Here is a 14,362-nt window from a genome sequence, read left to right on the forward strand (position 1 = left end):
ACATGTCTGCACTCTCTGTGATGCTCTTCTGTTACAACCAAGTTCCCACCATGTCTTACTCCTAAAGCTTTTTCTTTAAAGGTGACATATCATGCAAAATGGACTTTTTAATGGTTCTCTTCCTGAAATATGTGTCCCTGTCTACAAACCCCCCTCTCCGTCAGGATCAGATTCTGGATCAGATTCAGAGGGTTGAAGTAACGCGGGTCTGGGAGCAGCCGTGTATATTCAGCCAACATGTAAACATTAGATCAACGTGCTGGACAGACGAAGCCACACCCACTTCCTGAGGGGGCGTGGTCAGAGAGAAAACAGACCGTTCTGAGCAGGGCTGAAGAAGAGGTTTTTTCAGGCAGACCAAAATCTGATTTCAAAGTGTTTTTTTGAGCATAAACTTTAAAGACATGTTTTGGGGACCTCTTAGACCATTATATGTTGATGAAAAAAGCGTGATATGTCACCTTTAATGTGGTCTAATGAGCCACATTCTTAATATATGTCGTACGTGTTTGTATGGGTCTGGATCCAAGCTATATTTCAGATCTTTTAACACCCTATGAGCTGACCCTCAGTCTTAGATCCTCAGGTGGGAGCTAGGGATGGGCAATGATTTTCAAATATTCGTTCACTTTATAAAAATCGAAGAGTTACTTTGAATATTTACTGATTTTAAAAGTACAATTTTTCATTTTTTTAGCGGTGCCTGGTTGTAGTACATGAGTAGAGCACTTCGGCAAGGACAAACAAAACAACAAAGAGATGTTCCATTTAGATTGTTAATGTAGATTCTATACAATAAATATTTTGAAAATGATATGAAAAATGTAATTTTACTTTGCCTTTTTTAAGTGTAGTGTCTAAGTGTAGTAATAAACATATTTAGGGTGTTTTTAACCTTTTATTGTCTCCCTCAATGTTACACGTCTCTCCTGCAGCGTCCATTGCAACTCCAGTCATGTAAAGTAAATGATGACTTTATTTTGTGACTTCTGGCGACCTTTAGGACATCCAGTAGCTACTTACCTCACTGAGGAGTTGGCAACACTGGCCCTGATCCTCCTCCGTGCCAGGAACACCCCACAAGAGCTGCAGCTTCAGAGACGCTCTGATCCAGACGTCTAGCCTTAAAGCTGGGATTGGCAGTCTCGGAAAACTAGCATGAATTTCAATGTAGCATGTCCTCATGACTCTTCTAACCCCTCCCCTCCTCCCTCAGAGCTCCTCCAAAATGACGCCCCCCCCCCCCCGCGCTCACATGCACGAGCGCCGCTGACTTGCGACCATATGATGGTGACTGATTCAAAACCGGTCCTCACCAAAACATTCTCATAGTGAAAGTTAAAAACAAAAACAAACATGGCTGCTGTTAGCACTCACAACTGTCATGCTAGCATTATCCAGTTGTCATGGTGACACGATATCAGGAGAAAAGTTCTAACACATATAAAACTGTAACAGCTCTACTGTTTGTTAAACATGTTCAGTGTAGATGTTCTTAATTCCTACAGTGTTGACAGTCAGTGAAGGCATCAGGAGAGGTGTAGCGTGGAGGAGAGACAAGCAGGAGAAGTTCTTCATTCATTCAATGTGCGTCGGTGTGTCCGTGTCACGCAGCAATTCTCCGCCGAAACGCCTGAGGGCAGTGCGGTCTCTCTGATAGCCGGCCGCCTGCTTCCTGTCCCGCTACGATCTCTGTTTACTTTTCCACAGAGATTCAGAGCGTGTTATGTTAATCTACAGCTGATACATGTTGCTGTTTATCATACAGACATGATTACATGAAGAATAGAGAGGAGGAGATGAAATACACGGACGATGTGCGGCCGATGTCCGGGATCCCGGAAGTGTTGTAAATGCGGGAAAGACAAAGCCGCCGAGCGGACCAATCACAGAGCTTGCGGTCCGCGTCGGCTCTACGGGGAGTTACATTTTGGAGGAGGTGCACGTCAGCTACGTGCGTAGGCCACGGCGTAGGTACGGGAGCTACGCGGACCCCTGGCGTAGGGTACGCCGTTGATTCAACGCAGAAGTATAAATCAGCCTTTAGTAAATGTCATTAATTCTTCTGCTTGTCAGAGCCCCCGTTGTGAGCGCTTTTTAGACTCTGATCCGGACTACAGTCCTGAGCAAAGCCCCTCATCGGGTCAGAGGGGACAGGCCCGAGGTGTAGCGAGAGGGGCAGTCAGTAGAGTCAGGGGAGACGGATACTCGGAGTGAACGCCGGGGAAATGTATGTGCAGGAGGCGGGCAGAACGGCAGGACGGGATTTGAATGGTTTAAAATTTTGGGTCCCAAAAAACGGTGATTGGTTGGTGTTTTCCCAGGTTTACTCCGGCTGTAGATAGCAGCTTTTCTTCGCTCTTTTTTAAGAACACATTATGTAATGATTACCATCAGGACATAAAGATCATTTTAACCAGTATAACAAAAAGTGGATCTAAATCTGATTACCAACCCCAGCTTTAACACGATGCGTCTCATCATCAAAGCGTCTCTTGCACATTTATCCTTCTTCAAACACATTAACTCTGAAGACCCAACGTTAATTTACTGCCAATCATTCACCCCCAGCTGACGGCTGCGTTTGTGACGAGATAATCGATGACATTGACTTCACCTCTCAGTGGTCATAATGTGAGCCTGATCCGTGTTTGGACTGCGAGGAGCCGGGCTCATGAGTAATCCAGTCATGACCTCTTTCTTCAATTACAGTAATTAAATTAAGGCTTTCCACTTTTCCTCTCAATGACTGCTGATTGAATTTCAATATTTCTTCCAGTGTTACATTGAGAGCCCAACGATGGCAGATAAAAGACCTTTAATCAATCAACCCGCTATGACATATTTGGAGCTTTAATCTTTATTCAAGAGGAGATCAAACTGGACTAAGATGCAGAGAGGCTCTTACTTTACAATGTAGCAGCACTCGGTTCTGACTTATTTTACATAAAACTCGATTAGTAGGAGCTGTGATGAAGAGGAGGCAGATTTAAGAGATGAAAGCCTCCTTTTCCACCTCGGCTTCACTTAAAAAAAAAAATGGCGTGCAGCAGCATATGAATGACATCTGGCTATACTGCGACTGCTTTGTTAGCTCCGTGTCCAATCCGTAACCAGCTATCAGTCGTGAAGGAAATAACTTGTTAATTTTCTCTTAATGCAGCAGCCACAGTAATTCAGCATCTTCCTGTGACAGACAGACCCAATTCTCTCCCTCTGCTTCACCTCGCCTTTTCCACATTCTCAATATTCTCAAATGAGTCGTCCGCCTGGCCTGTTATGAAGCAGGAAATATGCATGAGTTTGACTTGATAGCTAATAAACATCCTCAAAACAGTGTGCACACAAATGCTGATAAAGGAGAGAGAGAGAGAGAGAGAGAGAGGGAGGGAGAGGAGAACAAGCGAGCAAACAGAAAGACATCAGCGAGGAAGAGAAATTCCATTATCTTCTCTTCTGGCAGAAAACAACATCACATCATTTCTGCAGAGAGAGAGGAGGAGGAGGAGGAGGAGGAGGAGGAGCACTTGCGAGCGCTGTGCTGTTCATTAGCATTTTCTCTCCCCACAGCCAAAGAGCATCGAAATGGACCAGCAAGTCACAGAGTCCCTCATGCACTGAGACACACAGAGCATCACCACAGCACACCGACAGAGAGAGAGGCTGAACTGGATCCATTACTTCTCCAAGATGAGAAAGGACAACAGAGCCACTGAGACACAAATATACACTGTGTGGGCTGGATGCAGTTAAATGCACATTTACACACTGTAATTTAGCCTGTGGATATTTATACTGTAGGTGCTTTTATGATGTGTGTACTATAGTCATTTTCTCTGCATGTCTTTTTAAAAACATGTTTTTATCAACATGCTTTTACAGGAGATGTCACCTGAGCATGTTTTTATCCAGAGGTTCTTTTTTTAGGAAGAATCACTGGCAGGATTGTATTACTTTAAATGTGTTGTTATACTTTTATATATATATATATAAATTTAATCAAATTTTTTTCTTTTAATTTGTTCTTTTATTTATTTTCATCCAGCATTGTTTTATTTCCTTTTGTCTTTCTCTATTTTCTCTTTTATTGTTTAAGTTTATTTCTTACTTGTAAAGCACTTTGCAACCCTGTTTTGAAAAGCGCAATATAAATACAGATGATTATTATGATATTATTCTTATTATTATTACTATTATAATTAATTCAAAAAAAATAAAATATAATAATAATAATAATAAATGTATTATTATTATAAATATGATTATAATTATTCCTACAATTATTTTTATTAGTATTTGTATTACTATTGTTATTATTATTTAATACAATTATTATAAATGTGATTTGTTTATTCTAATTTGTATAATAATTATAATTTTATCTACTTTATTTACTTTTATTTATATTATTAGTATTATTATTATTATTCTAATATTATTCTTATTATTTATGACAGTGATGATGATTATTGTTATTTATTTTTTTAAATTATTATTAGTATAAGAATAATAATAAAAAATGTATTTCTACTATTCTTATCATCATTGCTATTATTATTTTATTATCATTATTAATAATAGTACTACTTTCACTACTGTGAAAAAATATCAATACAGCAATATATATCGCAATACTTCGACCTCCAATATGATATCGATATTTCAACTCTTAATATCGATATTTTTGTAATAATTAAAATTCACATATTAGCCAAGTTGGAACTAAAATACAACTTGAGTATTTCAAAAACAATAAAGTGGAAAAGTTGTTTTCAATCAAATAGTTTTGACTTAATTTGTCCTTTCAATTTTGAGTAATATTGTGTGATTTACATATCCTTATTTTTTCTTAGTTTACTGTGTAGAATATCGCAATATATCACAATATACCGTGATGCGTATCGTGAGGTTCTTGGCAATACTCACCCCTACTATTATTATTATTATTATTATTATTATTATTTTTATTTTTTTATTCATGAAAACAGATTTAGAGAGAAAATTCCTTCCTCAGTTTATGATGCTAATGTTTAAATGTAATATGAGCTAGAGAGTTTGGACCCCATGAAAAGATCACTCAGCTCCCACAACTTTACTACTGACTATGTTTTCATATAGTTCAGGGCCCCTGTTAGTCCTAGGTCCTCGTTGTCTCCCCTTGGACGAAGCCAGAAACCTTGGTGTAGTCATAGACTCGGACCTTAATTTCAGCAGCCACATTAAGACCATTACAAAGTCAGCCTACTATCACCTTAAGAATATATCAAGGATTAAAGGACTTATGTCTCAGCAGGATGCAGAAAAACTCCTCCATGCATTTATCTTTAGCAGACTAGACTACTGTAACGGGGTCTTTACAGGACTCCCTAAAAAGTCCATCAGACGGCTGCAGCTCATACAGAATGCTGCTGCTCGAGTCCTAACAAGGACCAACAAAGTAGACCACATCACTCCAGTTCTTAGATCTCTACACTGGCTTCCTGTCGGTCAGAGAATAGACTTTAAAATCCTGCTGATGGTTTATAAAGCACTGAATGGTTTAGGCTGATCTGCTACTACTTTATGAACCACCTCGACCTCTGAGGTCATCAGATACTGGTCTGCTTTCAGTTCCTAGAGTCAGAAGGAAACATGGTGAAGCAGCGTTTAGTCATTATGCTCCACATATCTGGAACACACTCCCTGAAAGCTGCAGGTCTGCTCCAACTCTCACCTCTTTTAAATCAAAGACTAAGACTTTTTTATTTGCCACTGCCTTCCTATCTTAGATTATTTTAACCCACTTTAAATTAAAATTTTAATGTAATTTTTAATATATTTCTAATTTTCCTTTTCTTTTCTGTTTTATTATATTTGTCATTTTAATTGTGTTCTTTTATGCTTGTCTGAATGTCTCCAATGCTTTTAATGTTTTGATGTAAAGCACATTGAGTTGCCCTCGTGTATGAAATGCGCTATACAAATAAAGCTGCCTTGCCTTGCCTTGCCTTGGACCTGGGACTAAGGGGAGTGAATGAACATGTGAGCCCTGATATGAGAAGGGCTCCTAAACTTACTTCAATAATCTCAGCGGACACCAAGAGGGACCCATAAAGAATTCTTCAGTACCAGGTCCAGGATTTGGGGCTATGCTGCAGCTGGTTTGCAAGTCATTCCCCATCCCATGTGGCATAGTTTGCATCTGCAGATTTCTCCAAAGAAAGTTTTGTTATCAGCATTTATTTCAGGGACACTTAAATGTATACTGTCGATCACTGCATGTCCATCATTCTCTTCCCGTGTAATTACAGTTAAAATCCTCAGAATCTAGGTGCAATAAATTATACTTTTCCAGCTTTGACAGAAATTATTTTGAAAGTGAAGTCCCTAAATGTGCTTCATCAGTTTTAATTAGACACGCAGACAGACACTCAGCTGGAGTCTCAACTATTCCAGCAGATCTCTCTCCCCCTCTGTGACCACTTCTACTGCCACTAATGCTAATTATGCCATTCTTCAATTACTTCCATACTCTTTCTGTTTGCTCAGCTGCAATCATAGAGCCCGACTTCAAATGTCCCCTCTGTCCCTCTCCATCACATTAAATATGTGCCATTACCATGAATGTAGAAGCTGGACAACTGCAGAGAGACACATTGCATATCATTGAAAAGGACAAAATTGGAAATACTGTAGATAACTCAATGAAATAAATGGAGTTTTTTTATTTATTGCATTCCAACAGATGGACTAAAGTATTGACTAACTGGGGCTGTTCAGTTTTCAAATGCACTGTATGTCCATGGCTGATGCAGACTTAAAGGTGACATATCACGCTTTTTTCATCAATATATATTGGTCTAAGAGGTCCCCAAAACATGTCTTTAAAGTTTATGCTCAAAAAAACACTGAAATCAGATTTTGGTCTGCCTGAAAAGTCCTCTTCTTCATTCCTCATCAGAACACTCTGTTTTCCCTCTGACCACGCCCCCTCAGGAAATGGATGTGCCTCGGCTCTCCAGCACGTTGATCTAATGTTTACATGTTGGCTGAATATACACGGCTGCTCAGAGATCGCGTTACTTCAACCCTCTGAATCTGATCCTGACGGAGAGGCGCCTGTAGCAGGACCTTTCTGAAGGATTGGTCACAGATTTAGTGTTTCTTGTTGTTTTATTTATCAGTATGTAGACGTGTGTCTTGGTACACAGCTACGAACATGTAGCTATGTGGCTATGCTAACTAGCGCTAGCACTTATCCATGATAAATAAAAATCATCCACTAGATCTTCAAATCTGCAGACGTGGGGAGTAAAACCGACCTCTGCCAGAAAGGCAGCAGGACCTTTTATGAAGGATTGGTCACAGATTTAGTTTCTTGTTGTTTTATTTGTCAGTATGTCAACGTGTGTCTTGGTACACAGCTACAGCTACAGCTATGAACATGTAGCTATGTGGCTATGCTAATTAGCGCTAGCACTTATCCATGACAAATAAAAATCATCCACTAGATCTTCAAATCTGCAGACGTGGGGAGTAAAACCGACCTTTGTGTTTATTAAGACAGCCTACAACTAGCATGCCTCCCTCCTAAGCTCCTTGTTAGCACACATGTGTGCAGGTAATGAAAAACAGAGGAGGGGTTGAGTTGTATTTTATACAGTCTATGGGCTGAACAAGCTCCGAGCTCTGACTCCGTGACAGACCGGATATTGTTGTTACGTAACAAAAACATGGAAGTCTGAAACGGCTCGTTTCACACACATTTACAGAAAGGTGGAGAAATCAAAACAGGGGCAGAATGGATTTTTTTCATTCTCGGGGGGTTTGTAGACAGGGACACATATTTCAGGTAGAGAACCATTAAAAAGTCAATTTTGCATGATATGTCACCTTTAAGGTCCTTAACCTCAGACTTTAAATCTCTGTAAAATGCAGACAGTATGTTAGACCTGCAACTGACCACAAAGTAGAAACCATAAAAAGAAGACATAAAACACATGGTTTACACGTAATCTCTGTGCCGTCACCCATTGGTTTATGCAGAGGCGCCTTTTTGCAGCCAGCCTGTAAAAATCAGTTTGTTATTTTAGCTTTTTTACTATTTCTATGTTCAGAAGCTACTGTCATTTATCAGTATATATGGACAGGCATCATCAAACCCTTAGGACCTCTACTGGTCACCCTTGAACCCCCATTATAAATGTGCATAAAAAGCCCAAAAATATATACATATGGCTGCAATAAACTAGGCCAATTTATTCACACAAAAACCCCTTAACAAATCATAAAAATAGAAAGACAGGTGTCCACTTAAAGCTGGGGTTGGTAGTCAGATTTAGATACACTTTTTGTTATACTCAATCGGAAGGTTGGCGGTTCAATCCCAGCTCCTGCAGTCACAAGTGCCCTTGAGCAAGACACTGAACCCCAAATAGCTCCTGCTGATGTTCAGCGGTGTGTGAATGTGTACGAATGAGATCAGCTAACACTGATGGTCCCTCACTAGAATAGCAGCCTCTACCATCAGTGAGTGATTGGGTGAATGCGACGAGCAGTGTGTAAAAGTGCTTTGAGTGGTCAGACAGACTAGAAAAGCGCTATATAAGAACAAGTCCATTTACCATTTACTGGTTAAAATGATCTGGTAACACTTTACAATAAGGGTCCCTTAATTAGCGTTAGTTAATGCATTACTAAGCATTAATTAATAGTTTAATAATCGTTATAATGTATTACCTAACATTAACTAACACATTAGTTAGTGCATTAATAAGCAGTTAATTAATGTCCACTGCTCAGAGTTAATTAATACATTATTAAGCATTAATAAAAGTTACAAAACTTAATTAGTTAACCATTAGTGAATGCTTTCTGAACCCTTATTGTAAAGTGTAACACATGCATCACTTAAGTAACACATTATAAATGCTAAACTGCCCGCTTCCTGCACGTACATTTCATGTTTGTTTGTGGTTTGTTGGTTAGACAGAGTCCTGAGGAAATGCTAAATCCAATTCATGCTAGTTTTCATTGGCTACCAACCCTGGCTTTAAATACAGCAGCCTCCAAAAGTCCTCCTTGGCAAAAAATATCCTAAAGTCTGAACAGAAATGTCTTCAGAATACTCAAAAGTCGTTGATTCCCAAGCAAATGTTGTCCACACCCCAGCTACACTTTGGCTGACACACACTACAACACTGTTTAGGAAACAGGATGAATAAAAAAGATGGTTAACACATTGCAAGGATTTTTATTTGCATTAAACCACATTAGTATCTTCACTATATTTATCTTTCCCCTTTGTATCTGGGGCAGCGTCACAAGCCTCAAGTGGTCAATCACATTTTTTTGCACTTCTGCATTGGCTTCATTTTTAACACCAGAGGTTGTCACTTGTTAGGGACATGTTAACAAGCTAATGAACACGAGGAAAGTACCAATTACTATCTCAGAGGTAATGTAACAAGCACTTAATGCATTTACAAAGATTTATCCACAACTCAGAGAGAACGAACCCTGAGTGAGTCAAGGTTCAGTGTTTTGGTTGGTAACATTTTAGAACAGTTTCTCAATGTGGCTGAATTTTTGTGTTGTCTAGACGGAGAGAACTTTAGGTGGATTTAATCAAAGTAAAAGGGCAGCAGGAACGAGGTGTGAGATGGAGAGATATGCAGACACATATATCACAAAGAGAGACTAAGGAGAGCGAGACAGTGTGAGTGATCAGCACAGAAAGAAAGGAGGAAAGAAGGACGGACAGAGAGAACAATCGAAGGCCGGGATCTTTGGAGTAGTTGGGCGGCAGGTTGAGACAGAGGCAGCCTTCTGAGACTAAATGTGTTCTCCAGCCCCGGCGCCCTCTCTGCCCGCTGTGTCAGCCCACACAATGTCTGCCTGCCTGGTCAACCATGGCATTCTTCCTCTCTCTACACACACACACACACACACACACATTCACATACAAGGTGCACACACTTCCACAGAAAGACATCCCTTCTCCTCTAACTTGCCTCATGTTACCTCCAGCTTCCAACATGATGAAAACAAGTGTAGGCTTTTGTTCAGACCCAGGGGGGATTCACGCTCCTCTCCTGCACCCTTCCTTCTTTCCTTCCCTTACTTTCCCTCGTTAAATAAGCTCACAGTAAGCGCTTGCAGTCAGAATCTATACTTATTGTGTCTCATTGATTTCTCCCTATGACGCAGTCTCTCGTCATTACCCGCTTCTCCCTCGTTGCTGTCAATCACTGCTTCCTAAATTGAACCTTAGGGAGAAACAAAAAAACAGATTTTTTTATACATAAAACCCTGGAATTAACATATAATTACAAAACTGGGACCCTGAGGTGCAGATTTGGACGTACAATGCATGAAAGGTTAACCCATATGAGCTGCAGGAAGCAGACTCGGGGTTGAACCCAGAGCCCTCTTAATGTGAGCTGGCACTTCCAGCCCCTGGGAGAAGGTGGATATGAAGAAAATAGCAATATATACAGTTTGGGGTTTTATTTATTTGGCTTTTTTTTCAAACTACAGCAATGATTTTAAACAATTTCCATTTTCATCCCATGTGTCAAGACTAATTTAAATACCTAGCATCAGTTCTCTTTGTCCCATCTGACCCAGACATTAATTATGAATCTCCTTACAGAGGAGCTTTGCAACATTTTTCAAAGAGATCAACGTGAAATCTGTGCAACAACATGTGTGTCTGATTTTTTTCTTTGTTTGTAGGTGTGCATGCAAATATGTGTAGTTGTGTTTATTGTACTTTATATATGATGCTGCCTCAAAGGCTGTATAACAGATGTAGTCTCAGTGGCATCACCTACTGGGTTTTGAAGAGGCATTCTGAAGCCCATAGATGGAGGCCGCCATATTGGAAATGTTGACTCCAACTAGTAAAGCTTGCAAGTTAAATCAGCCACGCCCCTTAATTATGTGTAATCACCAAGCTGCAACCTCCAGTCTCAAAATATGGAGCCAATGCAGAAGTGCTAAAAACTGCAGTTCCTTGAGCGTCCACTAGAGGCTGGCTGCAGAAACACAGAAAACCACATACACACCCATTCAAAGAAGACGATCTTTACAGCAGAAATAAACATGTTTACAGCCTGGTTCAAAAAACGGTTTAGGTCTGAAGAGCTAAATTTTTATAACTTGTTCTTTTTGAAGATATAAAACTTACGAGTTCTGCCCAAATAAGGGAATGGCTGATTTGATTGACAGTCGGGCACCCTGTAGCTGTTCGAAAGGCCCGCCTCTTTACCTCACAATCGCTCCACAGAAGTTAGCTTGAGTTCAGCATTTCCAAAATGGCACCCGCCAACAATTAGCTTCAGAACAGGGCTTCAAAAAAACAGATGGGTGACGCCACGGAGACTACGTCCATTTATGATACAGACTATGGCAGGGGTTCCCAAACTTTTCAGGGCGGGACCCCCAAAATACAGGTGCCAAAGACTCATGACCCCCACTGTCCCCGGATGTAATTAAAATGTTGCTTCATACTTCATTTAGCTGTTCTGCAGAAAATTTGCCTAGCTACATGAACATGTCGCTGCTTCCTGAACCTGCTGCAACTGATGCTTTTGTCGTTATATTTACAACAATGGGTAAAATATGCAATTTCAGATTACTTGTAAAAATTAAAATTAAAATTTGGAAGACTTCTTGCGACATCATTTTAGTGTCTCCCCCTTTTATCAATCTTTATCAATCAATCAATCTTTATTTGTATCGCGCCGAATCACAACAAACGTTATCTGAAGACGCTTTTACAAACAGAGCAGGTCTAGACCACTCTATGTCAAATTATGAACAGAGACCCAACACCAAGACAGGGTAAGACTCGGTCTGACTCCACCTTAATCCATCATGAGCATTGCACATCGCAGTATTTAGCTAGTTACAGTGGTGAGGACAAACTTCCTTTTAACAGGCAGAAACCTCAGGCAGAACCAGACTCATGTTAGACAGCTGTGGGACCTATAATAATGTCAAGCATTGATAGGGACACTGACACCCCCCCACTCTAATGTTTATTTTTGTTATTTTGTCATTGTATACATAATCTGTCTTAATGAATAATTGTGCAGTAGTCAGGTACACAGGCATTTGCGTGTTATCCCTATGTGTAATGTGTAATAAGGAGGAGCAAGGCTCAAGCAGGCAGTTTGGGGCAGCTTTGGAGCAGTTTTGGGTCTTTTGGGGTGTGCAGGTTCACATGCGCAGTTGAGAGAACGGACCGAAATGTTTATGCTGTACGCAGCTAAGCTGCGCTGTTGTTCTTGTACCTGCTGAATAATTCCTGGAAGTAAATAAACTACAAAAAACAACCTATGCACGCCTGGAAAATCACTTTTTGTGTCCAAGTGTGTAACACAGCCATCATGCCTCGACCGAGTTGGGTCTGGAAAGACAGATAGAGGGGAGTAAGAGAGAGAAGTGATAGTGATGAGACGAGTCGTAGAAGCTGTTGCCGCTGGAGTCCAGCACGTCCGTATCAGCTGGAGTCCAGATCGTCCGCAGCAGGAGGACGTCTACGGCAGCTCAGAGGAATCTACGAGACAATGGAGCTCAGGGACTCCAGAAAGGTCTATGGTTAGTAACTTCAATGGGACAGGCAGAGTTAAAGTAAGTGATGAGGGGGTTGGGGGGAAGGGGGTGAGCTAGGATCCCAGTGTGTCAGTGTGCCAGTTCCCCCGGCAGTCTAGGCCTATAGCAGCATGACAAAAGCTGGTCCAAGCCTGATCCAGCTTAACTATAACTTTTAGTGTCCTCCCCTCTTTAGTTGCGACCCCCAGGAGGTCCCAACCCCCACTTTGGGAACCCCTGGTCTATAATCATGCATAACTGTTAGCCTTATGGGGCGTTTACACCAAACCCAAATCAAATCATTCCTATGAGTGAATTACATGTTAAGTCAATGTAAAGATGTGAGTAGATGCCAGTTCTTGTCAGGTGACGTGAATGAATTCGCGAGAGTTTAAAAATCTGAACTCCAGCGAATCCTTTGTGCCGCGATAGCCAATCAGCGAGCAGATCCTCCGGTGACGTACGGACCAGGAAAGCTTCCTTCATCTGGAATATCTGGGACACATTGATCGTATCTCTGAGCAGCTTCCCTGAACTCTGTGACTCTACCTGTTTTTATGGGATCAGGAATAAACAGGAGCTCACTGTGAGGACAGAGAGGGAGGAGGATTATCTGATTAGTTGTGGACACCTTTGTCGGTCACTTGATTCCAGCTATTGGTCGTACTAGGAGGTTAGCTCCGCCCCCTTTAGCATAACCAGCTTCACCATTCAATGTAGTCAAGATCAACCTTGTTTGATGACAACAGACTGATGCCGCATTTTAAGGGAACTCCTCTCGTGAACATGTACATCTTGGGCACTAACGTACATGCGATTTTGACACGCGAATCAAGGTAGTACACAAAACATTAATGTGTTTGTATTTGCACAAAAAACAACATTAGTATTAGCAAAATGGATACGTTTTTACCCCAACTACTACGAGAGAAATGACATGTAGTGACCAGAAGTGGATATATTTTTTGTACCAGGCTGTACAAATGGGCGTTCCAATATGGACTCCAATGGGGTTTCCTTAAGCCTGCCTCAAGTGGAAACTCATGGAACTGCAGTTTTTCTTCCACATTGTCTTCTTTTTTAAATATCGGGTCATTTCGCTTGTGCTGCATCTTTCCTCACAAGGTGATATCATGCAGCACTCTGTATCTCCATATGTGTCCGGCCTGCCCCAGAGAAACAAAGTGAAAGGGCCGGTGCGTATCAGCAGTTCGGTAAACAGCCTCCTAATTAGATGCATTGATTACAAACACCTGGCTCAGTCAAGCATGAGATAACTGTGTCTGAAAGGGTGGCCAACATCCTGTCGAAGCAAGAGGCTTTAACACTGCAGATACAGCTATGATGACACAAGTCTTAAAGAAAGAACGAGAGAGAGAGAGAGAGAGAGAGAGAGAGAGAGAGAGAGGGAGAGATGGTGCACACTGTGTCTGCATTGTGTTGCTGTAGGAGATAAATATGTGTTGCCTAAATCTCTCTTTGATCACAAAAACATTTATTCTCTGAAGGAAACCAAAAGGGAACAGCAGCAGCCCAACCTCCACTTAGATTTCCCACTGGAGATCTTAAAAACAGGCACAGCAATGCTAAACAAAAATATTCACAATGCATGTTGGGTACTTGGAAGCTCTGCAACAAATACTGCTTTTTTTTAAACTTGAAAACATGAACAACACACAAGCGGCAAACTGCAAGAGGTTGATTAAGTTCTCTATAAGCAGCACTCTAACCCTACTATACACTCAACACTTGTTAATTAGCATGCTCTTATATCATCTAAGCT

The sequence above is a fragment of the Notolabrus celidotus genome, chromosome 5, assembly GCF_009762535.1.
Source record: "Notolabrus celidotus isolate fNotCel1 chromosome 5, fNotCel1.pri, whole genome shotgun sequence".
NCBI lineage: Eukaryota > Metazoa > Chordata > Actinopteri > Labriformes > Labridae > Notolabrus > Notolabrus celidotus.